The 27616-nt window shown below is 41.9% G+C and overlaps 1 long non-coding RNA gene across 1 annotated transcript; it reads right to left on the reverse strand.

Annotated features, from left to right (window-relative positions):
* Nucleotides 1-1327: 1327 nt before the first annotated feature.
* On the reverse strand, nt 1328-19580 carry LOC145521648 (uncharacterized). The gene is made up of 3 exons (XR_014065561.1): nt 19524-19580; nt 18833-19436; nt 1328-1475 (listed from the first exon to the last, which is right to left on the reverse strand). It is a non-coding gene; the product is annotated as an uncharacterized LOC145521648 (long non-coding RNA).
* Between the last annotated feature and the right edge of the window lie 8036 nt (nt 19581-27616).

The raw sequence follows: 27616 nt of genomic DNA on the forward strand, positions 1-27616 counted from the left end.
TCATTTTTATGAAGTACAAACCCGTCTTGGCTTATAAGCTATGCAGATACAGGCAACAGACTAGATTTGGCCCATGGCTATCATTTGCCAATCTTTGTTCTATAGCCACTTTCATAAATTAAATCAGTTTGGGTATGAGCTTATATCATGTGATGCTCATTTTCCAAAGTTAAAATAATTAAGCTAAAATGGTTACATTTAAGTCATGGATGGATAAATCAATAATGCCACCAACTCGAAAATAATAAGCAAAACCATTTCCAAGAAAAAAAAAAAAAACACTCCTACTCTCTCCATGCTGTATTTTTCCATGAAATAAAAGGAAGACTTTGTCAGTTTGAGCACCAAACTTTCTTGAAGTGACGCGTACATCACTTGACAAAGGAAAACATTGTCGATGCTTAAATGTGAAAATTTGGTGCTGTGATAAAGAGCGGTTTTCTACGATTCTCTCACTTTGAGCTTCATGGAATCTAGCAGCTGTAAAGACAGAAAGAAGGCACAATATCTCATTCACTTGGGATTGACATTGGAAAGAAGCTCTCTGGCAACATCCACTGAACCCATTCATCAAGAGACCTAGAATCTGCTCAGGGGCAATTGTGACCTCAGGCCGGCCATGCCAGCCACCACCCTGTTCTTCAGCCACTCTAGCAACTAAAGTGGACATTATGCCCTGGAGGGCTTCCATGTTCCATCTCTGAGTTGCAGAAGAAACCAGCTTCGGGGATTGTCCCCTTAAGGGCTAGGTACTCAAGAATGTTCAAGGAATGAATTGTTGTGAGTGAGTGAACACATGAGCTCAGAAAAGATGCTCTAGTGGGCTATAATCCTCTTTCATTGTGTTGTTTCAACTCCTGCGCAGGCTTCAGTGTCAAACTGTGAACAGGACATATTTTCCTGATGGCTTATTTGATGTCAATACCTAGTCAGAGGTGACCTGATATGAAAATAGACTCTTCAGTTTTCACATTGTGATTAACTTCATGTTAAAAACTGATTTTTTTTTCATAGAATACAGGAGTCAGACTCCTGCATTCTAAATGAGAATTAAAATTTTCCAGAGGAGAGTGTCTCAAATAGGCCCCTGATGTGATTCATGATTTCCTTTTGTTGCCTTCTCTCTCATAGGTGTAATCTTTTTAGAGGCATTCTCTGTTAATCCCATAATGATATCTGAAAGAAAATCAGTGAGGATAGAGGAGGTCTGGCTTTTCCAACCCTAAACTCTCTCAGTTAGAGCTAGAAATAACTTCGGGAAACCATCGCCTCAAAGACTATGGTTAAACTAAAAATAACACGATACAATTTGAAGGGGGTGGATGACTGTGGTTCAGACAAGAGCTTTGCCTTTATTGCCGGTTCTCAGGCAGGGGTCACTATGAAGTCAAGCGTTGTGGTTTCCGACAAGCCTTCTCCAACTCTGCAGAGATCCTGGGCATGATCCCTCTTCAAGCCTCCTTTGACTTCCTGTTCTTCTAAAACATCCTCAGAAAAAATGAAAAAATAAAACATCCTCAGATTTTTTGGGGTGCCTGTTCTGGCCCCTTCTTTATTCAAGGCTAAAAGATGGAGCATCAGGGTGGAATGGGAAACCAGAAAGGATGAGGAGTAACAACAGTACCTAAACTACTTTCTCCGCTTCCCAGGTGGCTCAGTGGTAAAGAATCCTCCTGCCAATGCAGGAGACATGGGTTTGATCTCTAGGTCAGGAAGATCCCCTGGAGAAGGTAGTAGGCAACCCACTCCAGTATTCTTGCTTGGGAAATCCCGTGAACAGAGGAGCCTGGTCGGCTACTGTCCATGGGGTCTCAGAAGAGTCGGACATGACTTAGCGACTAAACAACAAAAAGCTACTTTCTCACCAGGGCTCGTGACCTCCCATAGCTGATGCAGAAGGAAGAGGTGGTGAATTCATCCTCCTCCGCACTGATCTGTCAGTGGAGAGTACTGGAGTCTCTGAGCCATGTCACCCCAGCCCAGGCTGGATGTGAACACTTCAGCTGAGCAGTGTTTCATCCTGCTTGGTGATTTAGTTATTTCCTTAGTACTTAACACAAACTCATTTTTTTAAAAAGAGAAAAATCTGTAAAATTAACACAAAAGCTCCATGGTCATAACGGTCCTTGATACTGCCCTAACACACTTCACTTGGAGAATCTCAAACAAGTATTGAGTCACCAACCTTTATGGGAAAGGGGATATGATTTGAAATTGTGATATGGCCTGGTTATTCAATGTGTAAAGTCAAGATATAGAAGTAATGTTGAAATACAGGAGAAAATTGAGTTAGAGTAAGCCGGAAGGTCGAGGAACACAGGTCAGAGGCGTCTGGGTCTGTGCTGACTTGTTTCTGTGTCCTCAAGGGAGCACAGTTCCTCTTGCGAGACACTGCTATGCAGTGCTGCTTTCATGCCTTCTCGCAGCTCAGGGTGTCCGTGTGATGATACGCTTGTATTCAGCAGAATGTAAGGGGTGGCTAATATTTCCTGTGAAACCCTGTTTAAATTCAACAGCCTGAACCTGTTTCCCTGTACCTTCCCCCTTCTTTCTGAAAGGCACCATGTTCAGAGGCGTGTGTGTGTTTGTGGGCACGCATGCACACGCGCTAGGTCATGTCTAACTCTTTGTGACCCCGTGGACTGTAGGCTGCTAGGCTCCTCTGTCCTTGGGATTTTCCAGGCAAAACTACTGGAGTGGGTTGCCATTTCTGCCTCCAATTTCTGGGTGTCGAGGTGCCGAGTTAGCATGTTGAGGAAGAGAGGCCCAGCTAAGGGTGGCAAGGCAGAAAGACAGACTCCCTGGACCAGCCCTGGGCTGCTTCCTCTGATCTCTGTGTTTAAGCCAAACACCATCCCTCACTGACGCACTTCTCAGGTGAGGGGCCCTGAGGACCCATTAACTGGGCAAAGTCACACAGCCAAGCCATGGTTCAAGTTCGAATCTGCTTCACAGGAGACCACTCACGCTCCACTGTTTTGTCTTTGCTTCTGCTTCCTCAGTGGAGTCCTGGAACGTGGGGTGTTTTCCTGTGGCTGAAGTTACTAAAAATGATTCCCTTCACTGTGTTAAGTGACAGACTTATTCAGATGTATAGCACAGTGATTCAGTGAATATATATATATATATAATATGCATATTATGTATATTATATATATTTATATATATAATTAAACACATACACATACTGCTGTATAGTAGGTCCTTGTTGTTATCTATTTTATATATAGTAGTCTGCATCTGTTAATCCTGAACTCCTAATTTATCCCTCCTGCCCTTTCCCCTTTGTTAATAATATGTTGTTCTATCTGTGAGTCTATTTCTGTTTTGTAAATAAGTTCATTTGTATAATTTTTTTAGATTCCACATATAAATGATACCATATGGTATTTGTCCTTATCTGACTTCACTGAGTATGATAATCTCTAGTATGATGATCTCTAGATAATCTATAATCCATCCATGTTACTGCAAATAGCATTATTTCATTCCTTTTAATGGATGAGTAATACTCCATTGTGTTTTATGGATGAATAATATATATGTATATATTCCACATATACACACACACACAGACACACACACACACACACACCCCACATCTTGTTTATCCGTTTATCTGTCAGTGGACACTTAAGTTGCTTCCATGTTTCACTGTTGCAAATAATGCTGCCATGAATACTGGGGTGCATGTATCTTTTCAAATTAGAGGGTTTTTTTCTGGATAAATGTCCAGGAATGGAATTGCTAGATCATACGGTAGCTCTGTTTTTAGTTTTTTAAAAAACCTCCGTGTGGTTCTCCAAAGTGGCTGCTGTACTAGTTGACATTCCCACCAACAATGTAGGAGGCTTCTCTTTACTCCAAACCCTCTCCAGCGTTAATTATTTGAAGACTTCTTAATGATAACCATTCTCACTGGTATGAAGTGATACCTCGTTATCGTTCTGATGGTCATTTCTCTAATAATTAGCAATGTGGAGCATCTTTTTATGTGCCTATTGACCATGCTGTGTATCTTCTTTGGAGAAATGTCTATTTAGGTCTTATGCCTATTTCTTGATTGTGATGTTTGTTTTGTTGTTGAGCTGAGCTCTTTGTATATTTTGGAAATTAAGCCCTTATCAGTTGTGTAGTTTGCAAATATTTTCTCCCATTCTGTAGGTTGTCTTTTCATGTTGGTTATGGCTTTCTTTGCTGTGCAAAAGCTTGATTAGGTCCCATTGGTTTATTTTTGCTTTTATTTCTTTTGCCTTGGGAGACTGACCAAAGGAAACATAGGTACAATTTATGTCAGAGAATATGTTCTCTTCTAAGAGTTGTATGGTGTCATGTCTTCTATTTAAGTCTTTAAGCCATTTTGAGTTTACTTTTGTGTATGGCATGTTCTAACCATACACATACACAAAGTCATTGATTTACATGCAATTTACTGTTTTTTAAAGTTCTTTTTTCTTTTAAAATGAGGTTATGTTTTATTTATTTGGGAAGATTTTTCTTATCAAGGGGAAAATCTATTTTCAGTATGATAGCAAAAGCTCAGGGCCATTAGCAAATAAAATTAAATATCAAAAAAGGTAGCATCAACAGTTACTAGCCCTAGTGGACTTACATTTCCCTATTTTCTCTCGTAATTAATTGCAAAGGAGTAATATTTTTACAAGTCTCTTTACATTACACTAATAGTCCGTATTTATAGATTTTATTGTATTTGTGTTGAGAATACTTATATGTTATGTTCCTGAACAGTATTGAAGATGAGTTGAGTACCCATTTGACACTAAATTTTCTGTTGTATTTTATCTAGTCATAAAAAGCACACATGGTTTATTTATTTGTTTTATAGTTTTGTTTCATTTGAACTCTGCATTGCTTGTTATTTTTACATTTCTCTAATACAATATATCATAGAAACATGGACTTTAAGTGAGATTTTTAGAAAAGTGTAACATCTTCCTTTAGAATAATATAAAGTACTTCTCAAGTGATCATACATCACCTCAACACTGTTAGGTTGTTAGAAGTAGTGACCATTTAAATTCAGCCATTAATATATTTTTTGAAAGATATTAATTATAGGTTCCTTTATCAGCTATGCTACTGTGCTAAAAATCTTATAACATCTATTGTTATAACAACATCTGTTGTTTAGTCACTAAGTCGTGTCCGACTCTTTGTGACCCCATGGACTATAGCCCACCAGGTTCCCCTGTCCATGGGGTTTCTCAGGCAAGAATACTGGAGTGGTTGCCATTTCTTTCTCTAGGGGATCTTCCTGACCCAGGAATCGAACCTGTGTCTTCAATATTTGCATACGGGGTCTTTATCGCTGAGCCACCAGGGAGGCCCATCTAATGTTATTACACTCTTAGAAACAGATACAGCATCTAACCACAGTGGCCTTGTGAATACCCAGTGTAGGTACCTGGGATTTGACACAACTTCTTTGAAAAAGTTGTGTTTAACCCTAGCTCAGTGCCTTTCATCAGTCATCCACTTCCTCTAATAATGGTATCTGTTAACATGCGGACAATTTATCGTTATCCCAGAATATGCCTTAGCACATGAATGTTTCTTCACATGATTTGCTAATCAAAAATAGTTGAAATATTCAGTTTGACTGAATATTCAATACTTCTCTTCCCAAGTAATATGTAGAGACTCCAACCAACTAACTCCTCGGGACTTTTCCTCTTCCACAGTTTGCACATATTCAGGAGGCCCGTGCTTCTGAAGTAAGATGCTGAAGTGTTTTTAATTGGATTAGCTTCTTCATTTCTATGCATTTTATCCTAAGATTCTTTACTGTGACAATGTGGAGTGTGCCTGTCTTCTATTACAAAGCTTGTTATATAAATGTAGCTTTATTTCCTTTTTAAAATTTATTTATGCACTTGTTCAGTCACTAAGTCATGTCAACTCTTTGCGACTGCATGGACTACAGCATGCCAGGCTTCCCTGTCCTTCACTATTTCCTGGAATTTGCTCAAATTCACGTCCATTGACGGAGAAGGCAATGGCACCCCACTCCAGTACTCTTGCCTGGAAAATCCCATGGATGGAGGAGCCTGGTAGGCTGCAGTCCATGGGGTCGCTAGGAGTCGGAGACGACTGAGCGACTTCACTTTCACTTTTCACTTTCATGCGTTGGAGAAGGAAATGGCAACCCACTCCAGTGTTCTTGCCTGGAGAATCCCAGGGACAGGGGAGCCTGTTGGGCTGCCGTCTATGGGGTCGCGCAGAGTCGGACACGACTGAAGTGACTTAGCAGCAGCAGCAGCAGCATGTCCACTGAGTTGATGATGCTATCTAACCATCTCATCCTCTGTCACCCCCCTTCTCCTTTTGCCTTCAATCTCTCCCAGCATCAGGGTCTTTTCTAAGGAGTCAGTTCTTCACATCAGGTGGCCAAAGTATTGGAGCTTCAGCTTCAGCATCAGTCCTTCCAATGAATATTCAGGGTTTATTTCCTTTAGGATTGACTGGTTGGATCTCCTTGCAGTCCAAGGGACTCTCAAGAGTCTTCTCCAGCACCCACAATTTGAATGTTTCTAAAATCATTCTTGTGGTGACATAGAGTGAAAACTGAAGAAGTAGTAAAACCACAAGACCAAAACAGAAAATATTCACAAGTACTTGACCAAGTACTTAGACTCAGGCCTATGACACTGTCCAGGAAAGCAAGCTCCAGGGGAGAAAAAAATAAGTATTTGCTGTATTTTGAAGACCAGCCAACCACAGGTCTTTGGTTCTTAGTGCTTCTTGTGGTTCAGTTATGGATTTGCTTTATTACCAAGACTGATCATTTCTGAAGTGGTGACTTTTAAGTCTTTTTAGATGTTAGGAATCTCTTTGAGGAGAAAGGACCTGAGCATTCTGTTACAGTAGTCCCAAGGAAAATAATAAGGAGTTGAATTACAGTCATGGAACAAAACAGCTGAGAAAAAGAAGAGAGGATATTAGTGGATTTGGTGTTGGAAAGGATCTTAGTGAGATAATGCTGAAGAATTCCTAGGCTCCTGACACGTATACCAAATGAGATATATTATTAATAATAATTCAACAGGATAAAGATGTAATGGACACAGGTATTGGTATATTATCTATAAGGAGAAATTTACAAATAACCAAAATGTTCAGTAATAGGGAAATGAGAACGTAAACTGTGGTTGAGAATGAAAAGTATCATTTCATAATCTGACTACATGTGAGAACTTAGAGAAACCAACAAAATTCTGTCATGGAACCAAGATCAGCTTTCTTCCTGAGTTCACCGGATTGTTTCACCTGCCTGTTATTAATATTGTTGAAACCAGGGTTGCCGGACCTGACAGAGTTTCTAGGCATCTGAGAAGGATGCCCAGGTGAGGCATGATTTACTTAAGGTTAGAGAGCTCAGGTGAACAGTCACTGAAAAGTAGTCCATTCAAGCCAAAGCATCGCTCCAGGAAGTCCAGGCATGGAGAGGGAGGCAGAGCCCAAGGAAGTCTGATCAGCTGAGCTCAGAAGGGATAGGAAGAAGATGCAGAGAGATTCCCTGAGGACTCAGAACTGGTATGAACTGGTTTCTCAGTGGAGAAAATGGGACAGGGAATTCACCAAGCACCCACATGCTGTTTTCATACTTCTCCTGTACAACCCATTTCCTGTGGGCACAACCCCACCAGCAGAGCTGTGGGAGTGGCATGTTGCAGAAGACAGCATAGCGTTCTCTCAACCCTGTGCCAGCCCCGAGATTCCACTTTCCCTGGCACTGAAAGAAAGAGATTAGCAAGGACCCAGAGAAACTGGAGTTACTGGTTCTTTATGTAACCACATTCTTTTTATACTGTATTCCACCCAATAAGCACGTACAAAGAGTACATTTAGCAACAAAATAAGGACTTCTAGGATGGTGACGTGTGTGCCAAGAGCACTGTGGTATAATCTTCGTGTGGCTATTGTACCTTTGGGTTTTAAAGGTCTTAAGAAATCCACATTTGCCTGCTGCAGGAAGCAGGATGTGGTGAGCGGTGCTGGCCTTCTCTTCAACAGGAGAGGCCCTGGGGAGCTCAGAAAGAGTCCTGGATACACAGGCAGGAGACCCGCCTGTTGACTAGCTGAGTGACCTCAGGAAAGGCATTCAATCTGAGCCTCGGCTTCCTCCTCTGTCATATTAGATGGATGGTGCCTTTCTCATCTTTCGGAATTGTTGTGACCACCGTGAGATACTTAAAATCTTTAATTTTCTATTAAAAAAATGGGTATGAATATCTGTAAAGCGCTACCTAAGCTAGTATTGAAATAATGTACTGAAACCTGTTCCTACCTATTACAGAAACTCCTAAACACCCCAGATGCATCCTATGCTGTGCTATGCTATGCTAAGTCGCTTCAGTCGTGTCCGACTCTGTGCGACCCCATAGACGGCAGCTCACCAGGCTCCGCCGTCCCTAGGATTCTCCAGGCAAGAATACTGGAGTGGGTTGCCATTTCCTTCTCCAGTGCATGAAAGGGAAAAGTGAAAGTGAAGTCGCTCAGTCGTGTCCGGCTCTTAGCGACCCCATGGACTGTAGCCTACCAGGCTCCTCCATCCATGGGATTTTCCAGGCAAGAGTATTGGAGTGGGGTGCCATTGTCTTCTCTGAGATGCATCCTAGAGTTTCTTTAAATATAACATTGAAACACTGAGGATTTTTAAACCTATCAGTATAAGTAACCTCTCTTCTGAGTTCGAGGCATCTGAATGTCATTTAAGCCTCAGACTCAAAATAGCAAAACTTAGAGTCTGTCCCTCCTCCTGTTTTCTCTTGCTTAACGATGACATCACCATCCACCCAATGACACAAACCAGAAACTGTCATGCTGCCCACCCCAGCACCGTCACACCCCACCATTTACTCCTAAATTCTGTTGACCGACATGTCTGTATCTGCTTCCATCACCACTACCTTAGCGATTTTCTCAATTCCTCAAACGTATTGTTCATGCCTCCTATGGCCACTTAACTTTGCTGTTGCCAACAGCATCTTTCTGAAGGTTAAGTCCAGTTACAACATGCTACGTGCATGCTAAGTCGCTTCATTTGTGTCCGACTCTTTGCAGCCCCATGGACGGTAGCCCGCCAGGCTCCTCTGTCCATCGGATTCTCCAGGCAAGAATAGAGTGGGTTGCCATGCCCTCCTCCAGGTGATCTTCCCGACACAGGGATCAAACCCCCATCTCTTATATCTCCTGCACTGACAGGTGGGTTCTTTACCACTTGCGCCATGTGGGAAGCCCCCCAGTTACAACACTCTCCTAAAATTCTTCAGTGTCTTGCCATGCTTCTGAGTATACACCCAACCTGTTAGCAAAGCTCACTAAGCTGTTCATGATTGGCACCATCTCATCTGGAGAGTTCTGTTTATGTTCTGTGCACTCACGCCCACACATGAAAATACACATATTCACACACTCTGCTCGAAAATACAGACACAGTGCCCTGTGTCTCTCCAAGGCTGCAGCCATCGCCCCATCTCTGTGTTGTCCACACTGTTCCTGGAATCACCTCCCTGTTGAGCTTACTCTTAAGGATCTTCAAGGCTCAATTTAAATATTGTGTCTTCCAACATACCTGAAATGATTTCCACGTCACACCACACACCCCCACACCCACTCACCCACCCCTTCCATCTCTGTGGCCATAGTCTCCCATAGGCTTCTCAGTTTATAATGGTTTCATTTCTGATTTTGTTCCCACATGAGCTCCTTGAGGGAAAGTACTGAAATCTCCCTTGTTTTCTCTCCAACAACTTGTTTGGTGCCTGGCATTCTCCTGACCCTGACCAATATGAGGAGTTGAGGAGATCCGCCCAGAAGGAATATTCTTTGGGATCCCTGCCCAGACAGAAAGAGCATCTCTTTAATCAGGGACAACCCTGACGTTGTCCAGCAGATGGAAAACAAGAGCTCAATGGTCAAGTCATCGGTTCTAAGAATGTTCTCCACCAGCGGTACTTTGAAGGAGAGTTCATGGCCATCTGATTATTCTTCAGATGTGACATGGCACAGAAAGCAGAAAAGGGCTCCTTTTGTTAATAGTAAGATACGGGCCAGAAGAGAATCAACGGTATAGTATTCCCAAGGCTCAGGGCAAAATGAACACTTCAAGTCCAAGGGAGTCAAGAGAGCCAGAGAGAGACCACACCCCTGCGGAGTCAGGGGAAGCTTCTGTCCCAGGGAAACTACTCCCCGCACCCGGATCTCACACAACGTGCTTACCCTGGATGCCTCCTCGGGGGAGGGCCCTGCACCCGGATCTCACACAACGCCCTTACCCTCGACGCCTCCTCGGGGGAGGGCAGAGGACGAGAGCGGCACCTGGAGCACTATTCATTCCTTCCTCAAAAGCAGCTGCACATTTCATTAAAATAGTGCTTGAACTAGTGGTGTTATCCTGATGTGCCCAAGCTCTACCTGGAAAGCCCGGGAGAGGTGCTCCCCCCTCCTTAGATCTTCCTGTCTTAGGGCCTCCTTATCCTCTCAGCGTTCTCTGCTCGCCGCTCCATACACACCTCAGGCCCACATGTGCACTCCCGCTCACCTACTTACACTCATACCCACACATGAAAATACACACAGTCCACCACTCATATGAGTGTCCTGGTATCAGAAACAGCTTAAAAATCCTTTGGAAAGTCAATGGCCATTCTCCCATATTATCTTAGCCAAACGCATAGATAACAACAAGCGTATATCAAACAACAACAAAAAGAAAGCAATGAGGGAAATCAGCTCAAATGTGGGGGCTGTGGTATGTTTTTCATGTTTTACTATGTCAGTTATAATCAGATGGGTAGAAGGATGGAGACGCACACCAACACACGTGTCTTTCAGTAGCAAGTGCTGCCCTTGCCATTCTCTGGCTGCCAGAGATGAAATAATCTGTTATCTACAATCTGAGTTTTCTCTGTCAATATTTTAGCAGATTCTTAACAGTCTGGCCAGTGATATTTCTGGCTTTACTCCAGCATTCATCCATCTTCATTTTCTTAACAAGATGACTCCAGAAGAAGGAAAAGCCAAAGGGGGTTAAAGATGCTGATATTACTTGTTAAAAATACATAATTTTAAAAATATTTTAATTTATAATAATTTGGTTGGGAAGCACCCAAATTAATTCCAATTATATTAATGGATTAGGAAAAGAATCAAGAATGTGAGAATCCTGGTGATTATGTTTCTTTGCTTTTGCATTTATATAAAGCATGAACGTAGGATTGCCAGATTTAGCAAGTAAAAATAGAGAATGTCTAGTTAAATTTGAATTTCAGATAAACAATGAGTAATTTTTTAATGTGTGTCCCAAAGATTGCATGGGACATAATTTATAGCAAAAATTCATTACTTATCTGAAATTCAAATTTAACTAGATATCTTCATTTTATTTGGCAACCTTACGTGTACTATGTGTGATAATAAATAGTTACAAGATAAAAAGAAACTATTGACATTTTAAAATATTTTATTTGATCAAAGTGTATTTGGTTTACAATGTTGTAATAAATTCTACTTATATAGCCAAGTGATTCGGTTACAATGTTGTAATAAGTTCTACTTAACAGTCAGGTGATTCAGTTACATGTATATATATATATATACACATAGACACATTCTTTTTCATATTCTTTCCCATTATGGTTTGTCACAAGATATGGAGCATAGTTCCTTGTGCTATATTGTAGGACCTTGTTTTTTATCCATTTTATATCTACTAGTTTGCATCTGCTACCCCCAAACTCCCCACCTATCCCTCCCTCACCTCACCTCCCCCTTGGGAACCACAAATCTGTTCTCCATCTTTGAGTCTGTTTCTGTTTTGTATAATAGATCATTTGTGTCATATTTTAGACTCTACATATAAGTGATACCATATGGTATTTGTATTTCCCTGACTTACTCCATTTAGTATAATCTCTAGGTCCATCTATCCATGTTGCTGCAACTGGCAGTTTTTCACTCTTTTTTTATGACTGAGTAGTATTCCAGTGTGTGTGTGTGTGTGTGTGTGTGTGTGTGTGTGTGTGTGTGTGTGTGTGTATGCACACACATCAGCTCATCTTCTTTGTCCATTCATCTGTTGATGGACATTTAGGTGGTTTCTGTGTCTTGGCTTTTGTCAGTGCTGCTGTGAACGTAAGGGTGTGTGTATTTTTTTGAATTAGTTTTGGCTGGATATATGCCCAGGAGTGGGATTGCTAGATCATATGATAACTCTATTTTTAGGTTTTCAAGGAAGCTCAATACTGTTCTTCATAGTGGTTTCACCAATTTACATCCCCACCAACAATGTAGGAGGATTCCCTTTCTTTCACGCTCTTGCCAGCATTTGTTGTGTGTAGATTTTTTTCATGATGGGCATTATGACTGCTAAAGAGATAATTACCTCTTTGTAGTTTTGATTTGCATTTCTCTAATAATTAACAATGTTAAGCATCTTTTCATGTGACTATTGGCCATCTGTATGTCTTCTTTGGAGAAATGTATATTTAGGTCTTCTGCCCATTTTTCAGTTGGGTTATTTGATTTTTTTGTTGTTGAGTTGTACGAACTGTTTATACATTTTTGAAATTAAGCCCTTGTCAGTAACATTGTTTGCAAATATTTTCTCCCAATTCATTGGTTTTCATTTCATTTTGTTAATGGTTTCCTTTGCTGTGAAAGAGCTTATAAGTTTGATAAGGTCCCATTTGTTTGTTTTTGCTTTTATTTCTTTTACCTTGGGAGACTGACCAAAGAAAATGTTGGTGCAGTTTATGTCAGAGAAGGTTTTACCTATGTTTCCTTTGAAGAGTTTTATGGAGTCTTGTCTTCTATCCAAGTCTTTTAGCCATTTTGAGTTTATTTTTGTGTATGGTGTGAGGGTGTGTTCTAACATTGATTTACGTGCAGCTGTCCAACTTTCCCAGCACTGCTTGCTGAAGAAAATGTCTTTTCCCTATAGTCTATTCTTGCCTCTTTTGTTGAAAACTGACTGTAGGTGTCTGGGTTTATTTCTGGGTTCTCTATGCTGTTCCATTTATCCAAATGTCTGGTTTTGTGCCTGTGCCACACTGTGTTTTGTTTTGTTTTTTTTCCCCACATTGTTTTGGTTACTGTAGCTTTGTAGTATTGTCTGAAGTTTGGGAGGGTCATGCCTCTTGCTTTGTTCTTTTTTATCAGGATTACATTGGCAATTCTGGGTCTTCTATGGTTCCATAGAAATTTTAGGATTATTTGCCCTAATTCTGTGAAAAATGTCATGGGTAATTTGATAGAGATCACATTAAATCTGTAGTAGTATGGATAGTGTGGCCATTTTAACAAGATTAATTCTTCCAATCCAAGAGCATGGGGTATCTATCAGTTTCTTTGAATCATCTTCAATTTCCTTTATTAATTTTTATAGTTCTCAGCATATGTCTTTCACCTCCTTGTTCAGGTTTACTCCTAAGTATTTCATTTATTTATTTATTTAGTTCAATGTGTGGGTGGGAACTTTTCCCTCAATTAAAATATTAGATAGCTCTATACATACAACTCTGTATTTATAACCACACCTATTCATCATGGAACACTCCTACAATTAAGGTCCTTGAGCTAGGTGGGTGCAGGAGAGCAGGAGGGCGACATTCAAAGTGAAAAAGAATAGCAAGGGTTTTTCTTAATCAACAAAGCTTGCAAATTAGAAAAAGTATAAATTTAAATTTCCTAGGATATGATCCAACAGTTCTTATGTGTGAACTTGCATTTATTCTACCTTTTCATTAAACTCAATCACTGTCCTACTGCGTAGGTGTACATCAAAGAAACAAAACAAAATTCACACCCATAGAGAATGCTCTTCTGACTTCAGTATCACAGACCACAGATCCATTGAGGCTTTGCTAGCCTTTCAGAATTGTGACTATTTGAGTAAACTTACTTTATTGTTAATAATCAAAACCTAAAGTTATTTTTCCCATGACTTAACAAATACCATCAAGGAACTTGCATTAATATTCCATTGAAATCACATTCATATACCAAATTTGTTTTGATTATATTCCTTTTTAAATTACCTTCACTTCAAGGAATGATTTGTCAAAATTTGATAGTCTCTGTGGTTTTATAAATCATCCTAGGAAATGGTTCCTCACAAATTTGCTGTGATTCTTAATAAGTTTACATGATTAATGCCTATTAGAAGTTATTAAGAACTTAACATGATAAATATTAAATGTCCATTGTGGTAATTATTGGCCCTTATTCAAAGTCATTTCTGCAATGAGAGTAACTGAAAGCTCAACATTCAGAAAACTAAGATCATGGCATCAGGTCCCATCACTTCATGGCAGATAGATGGGGAAACAGTGGAAATAGTGGCTGACTTTATTTTGGGGGGCTCCAAAATCACTGCAGATGGTGACTGCAGCCATGAAATTAAAAGATGCTTATTCCTTGGAAGGAAAGTTATGACCAACCTAGATAGCATATTAAAAAGCAGAGATATTACTTTGCCAAAAAAGGTCCATCTAGTCAAGGCTATGGTTTTTCCAGTAGTCATGTATGTATGTGAGAGTTGGACTATAAAGAAAGCTGAGTGCTGAAGAATTGATGCTTTTGAACTGTGGTGTTGGAGAAGACTCTTGAGAGTCCCTTGGACTGCAAGGAGATCCAACCAGTCCATCCTAAAGGAGATCAGTCCTGGGTGTTCATTGGAAGGACTGATGTTGAAGCTGAAATGCCACCTGATGCGAAGAGCTGACTCATTGGAAAAGACCCTGATGCTGGGAAAGATTGAGGGCAGGAGGAGAAGGGGACGACAGAGGATGAGACGGCTGGATGGCATCATCGACTCGGACATGGGTTTGGGTGGACTCAGGGAGTTGGTGTTGGACAGGGAGGCCTGGCGTGCTGCGGTTCATGGGGTCGCAAAGAGTCAGACACGACTGAGCAACTGAACTGAAAGATCTCTGGAGGGAAACACAAAATATCAAAGATGGGTCTTCCTTTTCATAGAAGCCATGAGCTTCAACTTTTGATTTTCACTGAACAGTTTTCTAACCCCAGTAGAAGGATATGTATAGAGTAGAGCTTAGCAGAGTCAACAGGCAGCCTATTTGGGTGTTTGTAGCTTTTTGTCTTAATTTGGTTTATATTTTCTGTGTTCAGGCTTCATTATTCCAAAACTTAAGTAGGGATCTTAAGGCAAAAATGAGAAGGAAGGGCATTCTTTCCCTGTAGATTCTCTTAGATGATGAAAAGCCAAACTTCCATGTCAAGGACATGAGAGAAACAATACTGGCATATTTTTTTTTTTTACTTTTATTGTAGTTGATTTCATAGTTTGTATTAATTTCTGCTGTACAGCCAAGTGATTCATTTATATATGTACATTCTTTTTTAATATTCTTTTCCATTATGGTTTATCACAGGATATTGAATATAGTTCCTTGTGCTATACATATACAATAGGACTGAGTTATTATCCATTTTGTATACAGTAGTTTGCGTCTGCTCATCCCAAACTCCCAATCCTTCCCTCCCCCTCTCCCTCTGCCTTGGCAACCACAAGTCTGTTCTCTATGTCTACGAGTCTTTTTCTGTTTTATAGATAGGTTCATTTGTGTCGTATTTTAGATTTCACAAATAAGTGATATCATATGATATTTGTCTTTCTGACTTCACTTAGTATGATCTCTCAATCCATCCACGTTGCTGCCAACGGCATTATTTCATTCCTTTTTATGGCTGAGCAATAGTCTACTTTATACACATACACATACACACACACACACACATATATATATATATTTATATATATACTATATCTTCCTTATCCATTTATGTATTGATGGGCATTTAGGTTGTTTCCATGTCTTGGCTATTGTAAATAGCGCTATGAACATAGATAATATGTGAGTATCTTTAGAATTATATGTCTGGATATATGCCCAGGAGTGGGACTGCTGGACCATACGGCAACTCTCTTTTTAGTTTCTTAAAGAACCTCCAGACTTATTCTCCATAGGGGCTGCACCAATTTACATTCCCACCAACAGTGTAGGAGGGTTCCCGTTTCTCTACACCCTCTCCAGCATTTGTTATTTGTAGACTTTTTAATAATGTCCATTCTGACAACAACACTGGCACATCAATGAAAACAGTACAGTCCTGCTTGTATTCCCTTGATTTTTGAAAGTCCTGTCCTTCTAAAGGTCAGAGTGGTAAGCAGACAGCCAGTTTGCTTCAAGAAGCCACAGACAAATAATGGAATTGCTCAGGTCACCTACAAAGTCAGCGAGCAGGAGGAAACCAAACAGCCAGAAAAGGAAGACGGGGATTATTTTTGCTGCTCATTTAGTAACATTCAAGGTGGTGATAGGTACAAGAGCGTGGACCACGTTGTCAGAAAGTATAAACTGAGTCCAATCCTTCCTCACAAGTTACCCAACATCTTAAGCCAAGTTTGCCAGGGTTCAGTCCATTGAAGGAAACTGGTGATCACATCTCTTTCATTCAGAAGAGAAAGAACCAGGAAGTGTCAAAGACAAAAGCCTCAGTGGAGACTTATTTTCAAAATCTTTGTTCATAGGGTTGTATTAGGCATGTGTTCTAATAATAATATCCTGAAAAGAATGTGAAAGGAAGGGGCAGAAGAAATCACTTCACTGGGCCCTGGGACCTGGTGCACAGACACTGCAGTTGGACTGCCCTGCAATTCTGCATTTCTCTTTCTTTGTCCTGAGTATGCAAAACAGGAATCTAGTCCAAGGCCCAAAAGTTCTGGGATTTTTTGTTCAGAGTGAGTTTTTGTCCAGTTTTTATGTTGCTTTCTGGGAAGGTGGTTTCAGGAAAACTCTTTCTCTTCCCAGTATTACTCATTTCCAAGAGTCTGAGATTGGACATTGGATGTTTTATAATGAACATGAAACCAGAACTAGCTCGGCATCATGACACAGAAAAATCATAAGCTCCTTGGGAGAAATTTGAGAAACGGGTTATAGAATCAAAAGTTCTTTTCTAAGACATACTTGGGAACTCAGAATGCGTTTTGCCATAGGAAATTTTAGACCAGTCCACCGCAGCCAATGGCACTCATCACAAAGGCAAGAGAGTGCTATACTATCAACATTCTAGAACCTGATCAGCACTGCTGAGAGGACGCATCACAAGTCCCAAGTAGGGCTCCCAGAACCATGGCCCTCTTGTTTTCCCTATTCAGTGGCAAGATCTTCTACTATCTTCCAACTCCCATTTGGCTCCAATAAGCCCTGCAGGAGGTTTCCTCCCAGTGTGAGGCAAGGCCACCCCAGCGAAGGCCTTTCAAGGACCTTGCAAGGCCCACAGGACCTGCATGGTGGGGCTTGGCTGAGGAGAAGCTTCCAGCGGAGGAGAAGGATGTGAGAGCCTCCAGATTTGAGAATTACAGAGCCACAGCCCCAGTGAGAATGGGATTCACTGAGTCTGGTTGGGCAGGAAAGGGGCTTAGAGGGGGAGTGGTAGAAAGAACCAGATGGCGAAGGGAGGCAGAACCTGATAGGAAGAGATTTTAAGGGAAGTGATTTTCCTGGTAATGGTTTCATCAGAGGGTCCTTTGAAAGCCCCAGGAGAAGAGCAGCAGTGGAGATTTTCTGTTGTCATCGTCACTGGTGAAGGCCCTTTTAAATGAACCTGACTTATCTGCAGTTCAGCCCCCCAGCTCGCCTGGGCCCCAAGTCCTGCCCAGACCGTGTTCACATGACCATGCCTTGACCTCCTCTTCTGTGACTAGGACATCCTGTCTCAACAGTGTCAGTATTTATCCTCCAGCTCCAGAGAGCAAGTCAGAGACGCTTCTGTTCTTGGAACTGATTCGATTTTGGTCTGTTTGTAAGAACACATTCTAGAACCAAACCCTTACATCTCTGTGGCCAGGACAATGCAAAACTTTTCTCTGCTTTTCCTTTTCCCTCTCAAATACTAAAGACCCACTGTGTGCTGGACTTACTTTGGTCTTGAAGGAATAAGAATAAATACTAATGGTGGTTTGGTGGAATGGTTGGTGACAATACACTTTAACACAAAGTGATAATTATTATAGAATCATTTGGAATCCAAGCTATTGGCGCAAAAGGAGGAAATGAGTAATTCTTCCCATCCATGTGTTAAAGAGACACATGGGAGCGAGTGGGAGCCTCTCTGGAAAGCCACAGTGAGTGCAAACAGTTGTAACCACCTCTGAGGAACCAAGGGAGTGAGTCTTGGTTACCCTACAGTCACCAGATCAAAGTGATCCCACTCTGTTTGGGTTCTTTGACATCTAATCTAAGCAGATTCACCCAGACACTTGCTCACATATGGTGCCTGTTAGCCATGTGGCTTTTCTTCCCACCTCCAACCTACAGATATTTTGGGGAATCCCCATGTGAAGGACACCTAGAGAGGAGAAAACCAGAGCAGTAATGGCCAGAATCTGTTGGGCTGAAGCCTGACAACTCCACCATCTGAGATTTCTTTTCTCATTGGCTCTGATTCCACCAGTTAGGAGATGGATGAATCAGGCAACTTATTTTAACCTCCTTGTGATTCAACTCCCTCAGCTTCAAATGGGGGATTTCCCAACCTTGTGGATTTGCTATGAGGGCTAAACAATACGATGCACAGAAAACGCAAGGCACGCTGCCTGGCAGAAAATGGACCCAGAAGAGCAGGAAACCAGTCGTTCTATTTGCCTCTTCTCTCTAGAGGCGGCCCCAGGCCAAGAAACACGAAGGCTGCTTCCCCTGTGGTTCTCAGAAGTTTCACCCCTCACAACCCACATTCCAAGGCCTGCAGGGGGCCTGGCTGTGGACCTCAGGGAGACACGTACATCTATGAAATTACCAGTCAAGATTTGGTCCACCAGAGCCTGACGCCAGGAAATGTCACCAGACGGTTTCTCGCTTTGCCTGGGAGTCTAGGATTTCCGCTGTCTGAACATCGGTCGTTGCCATATGCTGCCACCCTCAGGGCAATGTTCCCTGTAGGTGCCCTGCCTGCCAGCCAGAGCCTGGGACACTGCTTTCCTTTCCGTTTCCCAGAGGGATCTAGGGCTTGATCCAGAAGAAATGGAGAAGTGGGGTGGGGGCGGGCAGTTGTGCATGAGGCCCAGCTGTCTCTTGATCAGATGCTGCGTCATCTCATGCCCCTGTGGGAAAACTTTCCTCTGCCATATCTGGATCCACAGGGCCATGGGCTGAAGCTTTAGGGAGGAGCAGTATGTGAAGATAGTAGTTCATGGAGTGTTTTCCCCTCCCTGTATGTTCTGTTCCCTTTCCCCACTTCTAACGTGGTGGCAGGCTTGGATCTTACAGTCTCAGGGCTGCGGGTGGTACCTCTGAACGCGTTTGGAAGATGGAGCAGGGGAGACGCAGCCTGCAAGCCTCTCGGAGTCGTGCTTTCTAGAAGTTCCTTTAAGGAAACACACCCAGGCTCTGAAAGAAGTGAGAGGAAGAGACTATAAAGAGAATGTCTTGAAGAAATAAGGTTGCCCAAGCTTCCCTCTTGCTCTCTGATTTCACCTCCAGACTGGAAACAGAGACCCCAGACAGGAGTTGAGGACAAGGCCTAGGGTGTATGTGCTGGTTTTCTTTTGTTACATCACCTGTCCCCACAAACCTGGCAGCTTAAAATACCACTCAGGGTTTTGATTCTGTAGAACTAGCTGGTCTCAGTTACAAGCTACAATCCTATCCTGTAGGTCCAATCTGGTGGGGCTGGATCTCTGCTCAGAGTATCACAAGACTGAAGTCAGGGTGTCAGCCAGGCTGGGAGAAATCCACTCCAAGCTCACTTGGGTTGGAAGAACTCAGTTTCCTGGCGCTTGTGGGGCTGAGGCCCATGCTCCCCTGCTGGCCGCCAGTCAGGGCCGCTCTCCATTCTCGTTCAGGCCAGCAGTGGTGTGTTGAATCCTTCCCATGCTTTGGATCCTTGACGTCGGCCTCTACAACCAGCAGGAAAAACGCTCCACTTGTAAAAGACTTAGGTAATTAGGTCAGGTCCACGTGAATGCTCTCCCTAATGTAAGGTCAACTGATTCAGAACTTCTGCAAAAATCTCTACACAGCAGTACCCAGACTATTGTTTGTTGATAACTAAGGGAAGGTGTGTGTACCCCTGGGGCCAGGAATCTTGGAGGCTGTCATAGAATTCCGCCTCCTGTAGTCCTGGGGCAGGGAACTGAACCCTGCTTCTCTCCAGAACCATTAAGGCAGCAGAAGGAAAGGCTGGGTAATGCATCCAGGGATACAGGATCACCGAGACCCCTGCAGAGATGCTCACAAAGTCTAGGTTTGACATGAAACTAATAGGACAACATTAACTCCCCAGTCATGAGTGGAACTGGACAGTGGACATGTGAGAAGAGACCAGCTGTAATCATACTCTCAAAAGTATGCACTTAGACACGCCATCAGAAATGAAATTGACTTACAGAAATCAATGAGAGTGATGTATCTTTTACAGCCACAGGATAGCAGTGGGAGACCTCAGTACCTCCAACACTACTCTAGTACCCGATATGTTTTTTCATGACTGAATGAGTGAACAAAAAGGAATGAAACTAGTAATGAATAGCTGACGAAAGTTCTCAAGAGCCACCAGCTTCATGAATCAACCTTTCTTTAGGTAATGGGAAAGGAAAAAAATGTGTCAGGGAAGCTCTTCAAAAAAAGCATGTTTGTTGAAAGTTATTAAGTATTATGTTAAAAAAATAAACCTTTAATCAAGATTACTGATCACAGTGGTAAGCCAGTTTCTTTCCTGCAGGATTTTTTTTTTTTTTTTACATCTTTTAAAATGCCAGTGTACATCATTATGTAATAACATACCTGGGACAGTGTATGTAGCATTTTCAAAATCCATTTGATAACAGAGAGCCCCCTTTGCTCCTGACAGTGTATTGGTGAGAATGAGCTGGGTCATGCCACTGAAACAAAATCTCAGTGGCTTATAACAATGCTGTTTCTCTTCTCTTTCACTTTATGTGACAGCTGCTCGGTGGCTGTAGCTCTTTTCAACATCATCTTCACTCTTGGATGAAGACTAAAAGGGCAGCTCCCATATAAACCACTGCTGGTCTCATGGTGGAAATTAAAAGAAAATGGTAGAATCTTGCCATGGTCTTTAAGATTTTGCTGGAAGTGGCACCCATTTTATTGGCCACATGGCCAAGTCTCATACAAATAGTAAGACCATATATAACCTTCCTACGGGGAGCATTTAGCAATACTGTTTGTGTGTGGACAACACTTTTTAAAAGCCCCACATTAGGGATGGAGAACTTGACAGTCACTGTGGGCTGGGGGCACCCCATATTGCCAATGATAGAAGAAGGAATAAGAACCACAGGGCAGAGTGAAATTAGACCAAGGACAGATCTTGGCTTTCACCCCAATTCTACTATACTTGTCGTTTATGCTTTTCTGTCAGTTTGAGAAAAACAGTAAACGAAAGCAAAAGGTATAATTATCTGGACTTTCACTGCTTCAGCTTAATATGCCTAGATATTTTAAAAGAAGCAAAACATTAAATCTTCCATTATCTTTGGCCTAAAAATCCTGATTGTTGGCCATATCCAAGAGAAAATTGAAACTTGCCTGCTCCTCTTGAAAGGGAACAGAGTTTATTTGGTTTTCTTAATGCTATGAATGATATGGATCTCCATGAGTAGGAAATTAGCACAGGCCACCCAAGGCTCATCTTTCCTGACAGGGCTGTGAGTAGGTCTGCTTGGAGCTGCCAATATGTCACTACAGATAGGTCTGGACGACTTGATGAAAAACAAACAGTTGTGTCTAAATGACTACCTGACTCTGGGCTATATCTGAGCCAATAACAAAGCTGGTGAAAGGCTTCAAAATCCCAATGAGACAGCATGGTATTCTCCTACCAAGATAAGGAAGAGGATTCAAGAGAAAAAGGCACAAATCCAAGGCTGATGATTGGGGCTTTATTTTTTCTTTTTCTACTTCTTGCCTTCATCTTCTCTTCTTCTGAACTTGGCAGGGGACTGAGAGAACTTGCCCAAATTAAGAAAAACAATAATTATGGTCATTACCGATTGGGATCAGTAATTAGCCAATAGGTATAGTCAAACTTCGGGCTTCCCAGGTGGCACAGTAGTAAAAAATCTGCCTGCCAGTGCAGGAGATGCAAGAGATGGCGAGTTTCATCCCTGGGTCAGGAAATGGCAACCCACTCCAGTATTCTTTCCTGGGAAACCCCCGGAGAGAGGAGCCTGGCGGGCTACAGTCCATGGCGTCACAGAGTCAGACACGACTGAGCACTGGTCAAACTTCATTCTCCTAGCTGCATCCTGAATGCACAGTAAATTTTTACAGATAATCCCAATACCAGTTTCATCCCAATGAATCCATAGCTGACATTTCCAGAGGAAGGATTACTCAGTGAGCCCCACTTCTGTAGGAAATACCTTTATACTCTTGCCCTGAGTTGCTGACCTGTTCAGTACAGTTAGAGAACCACTTTCAAGATCCGCTTTAAAATGGGATCACATCTACTGACTCTCTCACCTGTCACTGCCTCTACCATTCACTCTGGTCCCTTCATTAAAGAAACTTTTCTAATGATGTGAAAACAAACTTTTAATACACACACACCACACAGACGTATACCTGTATACCATATACAGTTAAATGTCTTAAGTTAAAACTTACTTTAAATCCAAATAGTTATACATTGGTAGCTAGAAAGACCATTGAAATCTTCTGTTCTAACAAAGCTTCTTTAAGGTGGTTTTAATTGATGCCCTTTCAAACAGCCTAGAACTGACCCACTGTTTTACCCTTTTCTGGGTCATGTGTTTTGAACAGCATAACTATTAAAGCTTGTATTTTCATCCCTGCTCCCAAGCTACTTGGCTTCGCAGACAATATGATTGAGCTGAATTTGATTTTGAATGAAACTGTTCCTTGCACTCAGCTACGTGTCATCAGGATTTGCAGCCAGTACCCCAGGTGGATATGATGGGCTTTTTCTTTACACACAAAAGAACTTGTATTTCAAGTCTTTTAAGTGGTTTTATGCAAAATAAGTTAGTTTGTACTGCCTAAAATGAGGACAAATCCATCAGAGTGTTTACAACACAATAATCTACACTCTTCTCCTCCATATGGGCTTTTTGTTTGTTTGTATTTTGGCCTTGCCGCACAGCGCGTGGAATCTTAGTTCCCAACCAGGGATCAAATCTGCTCCCCTGCAGTGAAGTGCAGTCTTAACCACTGGACCACCAGGGATGTCCCCACATGTCTTTATGATAGTCTGATTAAATTATTTTGTTAGGTAAAACCTATCATTAAGATGTAATAAGAACCCCCTACTTAACTTATAACTAGAAGTCAGAGCTAATCACCTTGAAACACTGAACAGTTTCTCAACTTGATGCTTATGATTAAACTGTCCAGAGAAATGGAATATGATATTTTATTTTCTTCTAGGCTAGGAAGAATATATACTATAGTTATAGCTTTGATTTTTAAGTGTTTTAAGTTCTTTTTCCAACTTTTCATAGTACCAGAGAACTAGAGGAAATTTGAAGAAAGAAGAAAATGGTCAGGACTCCTGTCAGTGAAGACCACAGATGCGAGCTAACTTAACTGTGGCAAATAGTTACTCCCTGTTGGAGAGAAAAGAGTGTATGTCGTTGGCTTATAAATATTTCAGGTGGAAAGTTTTAAATTTCCCTTTTATAAAAACCAGCTTTAAGAGAACCTGAATCCCATTGCCTAAACCCCAAACTTTTCACTTTCCCCTCCATGACCCCTTCCTGCCCCATCTACATAAAACTTTCAAAAACTATAAAGCATCCTGTTGCCTAAACCCCAAACTTTTCACTTTCCCCTCCATGACCCCTTCCTGCCCCATCTACATAAAACTTTCAAAAAATATAAAGCGTCCCTTTTAGAATCCAATAGACAAGAAATTCACCATGAAGAATTCTATACCTTGGGGAATGTAAAAGGTCATTTTCCATGAGCCTAACGAATAAAATTTCTGTCCTGCTGAGAAGTCATGACCACATTTAATGACAGGTTTTCCTTACATCTTGATGATATTCACTCACACTCAACTGAGAGAACAGATGCTTCTCCAAATTTTTTAGCATAAATCCACAAACATTCCTTTATTTTTTTCTATTTTGGCTGTGCCGGGTCTTAGCTGTGGCAGGCTGGATGTTTAGTTGTGACATGTGGGATCCAGTTCCTCAGCCAGGCATCGAACCTGGGCCCCCCTGCGTTGGACCACAAGCCTTCTCTTACCCACTCACGTTCTTTGTTCTCCCCTTTGCCGAGGGGAGAGGTGCTTCTGTTCCCACTCAGTGCCTCCTCTTATCCTCTGGAACCATCTCTCTGTTTTCCCAGGAGGCCCTCCGCTCTTGCTCTTCTTTCCTCCATCCTTTATTTTTCATTCTCTGAATCCCTCAGCATAGGGATGTGCTTATATGTTCCATTCTCAAAAAGCCAACAATGAGAGCAATTAAAACACTCCTTCGGCCCCACAGCGCCCCCTCCTCTTGACTCACTGCTCTTCTCATCTTTGCAGCAAAATTTCTCAAAATGTGTGTCTACCCACTGTCTTCACCCCCAAGTCCCCTTCTCCCCTCCCCTGCCTGCACTTAACAGGGTCACTGACAAGCTGTATGTTGCCGTTCCCGAGGTCATCTATCTGCTGCCCTCATGTAACCTGAACTCCCAGGAGCTCTCAAAGAGGGGACCGCTCCCTCGTTCTTCAAACACATTTCCCCCTCGATAGTTCCACACCTTCCTTAGTCTCCTCCTACGTTCCTGCCCACTGCTTTTCTCTCTCTTATGCTCCTCTTCCTTGGCCCAGGCTCTAAGGTTGCAATGCCTCGGATTTAGTCCTCCTTCTCAGCACTTATTCCCTGAGATGAAATACGATTTGTGTGCTAGTGACTTTGGAGTCATCAGTTAGGACTCATACTGCAAATAACCAAAAATCAAACTCTGTCTTAAGTAATAAAGGGGGGTTATTGGGTCCCATAACTGAAAAGTTCAGATGTAAGATAGTTTTCATGGCTTCAGCCACATCATCAGGAATTTCTTTTCAAGTCTCTGTCCCACCTCTCATGTTGCTAGCTTCATTTCAAGCTGATGTCCCTCATGTTGACAAAATGGCTACAATAGTTCCAGATATTACATCACAAACCATGCTGCCAAAATGAGAGAGAAGGTTGATTTCTAGTTGCTTTCTTCAATGCTCTCAGAAGGACAGGAAACATTCTTTCTTAGAAGATCCCAGAAATGTGAGTCCACATGTCCCATGGGCCCAAAGTTTTCACAGACATACTTCTAATCTATTTCCTTTGGATAGGGTGATGCCATGTGCAGGGTGGCTTCAATCTAAGCTACCTCAATCAGTAACAATGATATGGGAGAGGATTATCTTGATGAAGATAAAACAGTCACGAATCCATGTCAGATTTCAGGTGAGGAGTCAATTCCCTGCAGATAATATGGGTGCCACACAGTGGGGATGGGAAAGAAAGCATCAGGGAGGTACCCCCATGCTGTTTCCCAGATTATGCTTTATCTCTGATTTCTTCTCTGTGCTCCAGACTTAAATATCCAACTTTCTGTTTTGACATCTCCTTGTGATATAATCAAATGAGCACTCTCGACTCTCTGTCACCCCCATCTGTTTTCTCCAACGAGGACCTACTTGAATAGCACAGGGAACTCTGTTCAGTGTTATGTGGCAGCCTGGATGGGAGGGGAGTTTAGGGGAGAATGGACACATGTATATGTATGGCTGAGTTTCTCTGCAGTATACCTGAAACTATCACAACATTGTTATCAGCTATACTCCAATATAAAAAAGTTTAAAAAAATTAAAAAAGAAATCCAGTTTCTTATCTAATATTCTCTTGTCAATAGACAGAACTACTATCACTTCGCAAAAGACCAAGATTTAGAAATTTCCTCTGTCTTCTTGCTTGTCCTGACCCTCATAATCTAATCTACCACCAAGTCCTATTGGTTCTACATCCCAGTTACATACTGCAGCTGTTTATTTCCCTGTCTCCCTTCACTGTCACCTTCTAGGTTCACATCATCACTGTCTCTTGCCTAAACTATCGCAATCACCAACCAAATGTTGTCCTGATTTCCTTCTTGCCCTCCTATAATCCATTCTCTACACAGCTTCCAGAGTGGTATTTCCAAAAAATCTGATCATTGCCTTTCAAAAACTCTTAAATGTCACTGCCATTTTTAAATCCCTTCAGGGATTTCTCAATCTATTTTTTTTTAAAGTATTTCTTTATTTGGCTATGCCAGGTCTTAGTTACCACACATGGTGGGATCTAGTTCCCTGACCAGGGATCAAACCTGGGCCCCTGCATTGGAAGCTCCGAGTCTTAGCCACTGGACCACCAGGGAAGTCCTCCGCTCAGCCTGTTTAGGTGGAAACCTCAACTCTTTATATGAAGGCCCTACCTTATCTAGCTCAGGCCCACCTCTCCATCATTACCTCATTCCACTTTCCCCATTCTCTTGTTCCAGAGACGGGCCTTTTTCACGTGCTACCCGTGGTCAGTTTGGATCTTCTTTTCACTGTGGAACTCTTAGATCCCAACAGCCCATTCTTTGATCATAACTTCTTATCCTTCCAGTCCCTTCCCTCCTACTTCAGTCACTCCTTCTTATGTTCTCCAGGCCCTGACTCTTTCCCCGACCCACAGTGTAGCCATCTCTCCACCTGTGCTTGCTTCCTGCCCAGCCAAGACAACATTGAGAAGATTACACAACTGCACATCAGGGCCATTGTCTGATCTGACCTTTGGCCTCGACTGTACCCAACACACTCTTCAACAATCTTACTTGTGTCTCAAGCCAGATCCTCTTTCATTACCTTGAAATTGCCATCAGTCTTCAATGTCATCCCCTCTCTCATCATCTGGCTTCTTAAAAAAAAAAAATTTTTTTATTTATTTGGCTGCACAGGGTCTTAGTTGCTGCCTGCGGAATCTAGTTCCCTGACCGGGACTGAACCCTGAGAAGTCCCACGTCTAGCTCTTAAATCACAAAAAGCTCCCTCAGCCTACTGCCCTTTTACCCACAAAATAAGATTTCTATTTTTAATTGTTTCTATCTTATCTCACAGAAAGAGGTTTTTCTAGTTTGGATGATGTCTGTTGCAAGTACCAAAGTATTAAAATGAATAGGGTTTAAGCAACAGGGAAATATAAACCTTCACATAACAAGAAGTCTGAAGTTTCAGGGTAGGTTCAGTAGCTGATGTCATCAAGGACCTGTCTCCTTTCCATCTCTCCACACCGCAGCCCTCATCAGATTGGCCTTCACTTTTAGGTATCACTTCCTCACTCAACATAGTCCAAAGGCAGAAAGGTTAGTAGTGAGATCTCTTCATATATCTGTTGACTGGAAAAATATTCACAACCTAAAAGTTGAGATGCTTTATTTGATAGAAATTTTTAGGACTTCAACTCAGGAGGCAGCATCTCAAGTAACCCTGAGAGAACTGCTCTGAGGAGGTGAGGCAGGGAGCCAGGTTCTATAGAAGTTTTGCAACAAAGAGCAGGTAGGCTGAGTGGCAAAAGATTATTGTAAATTAA

Source organism: Giraffa tippelskirchi, chromosome 9 (assembly GCF_054371585.1).
Source record: "Giraffa tippelskirchi isolate mGirTip1 chromosome 9, T2T-mGirTip1v1.2.pri, whole genome shotgun sequence".
Classification (NCBI taxonomy): Eukaryota; Metazoa; Chordata; class Mammalia; order Artiodactyla; family Giraffidae; genus Giraffa; species Giraffa tippelskirchi.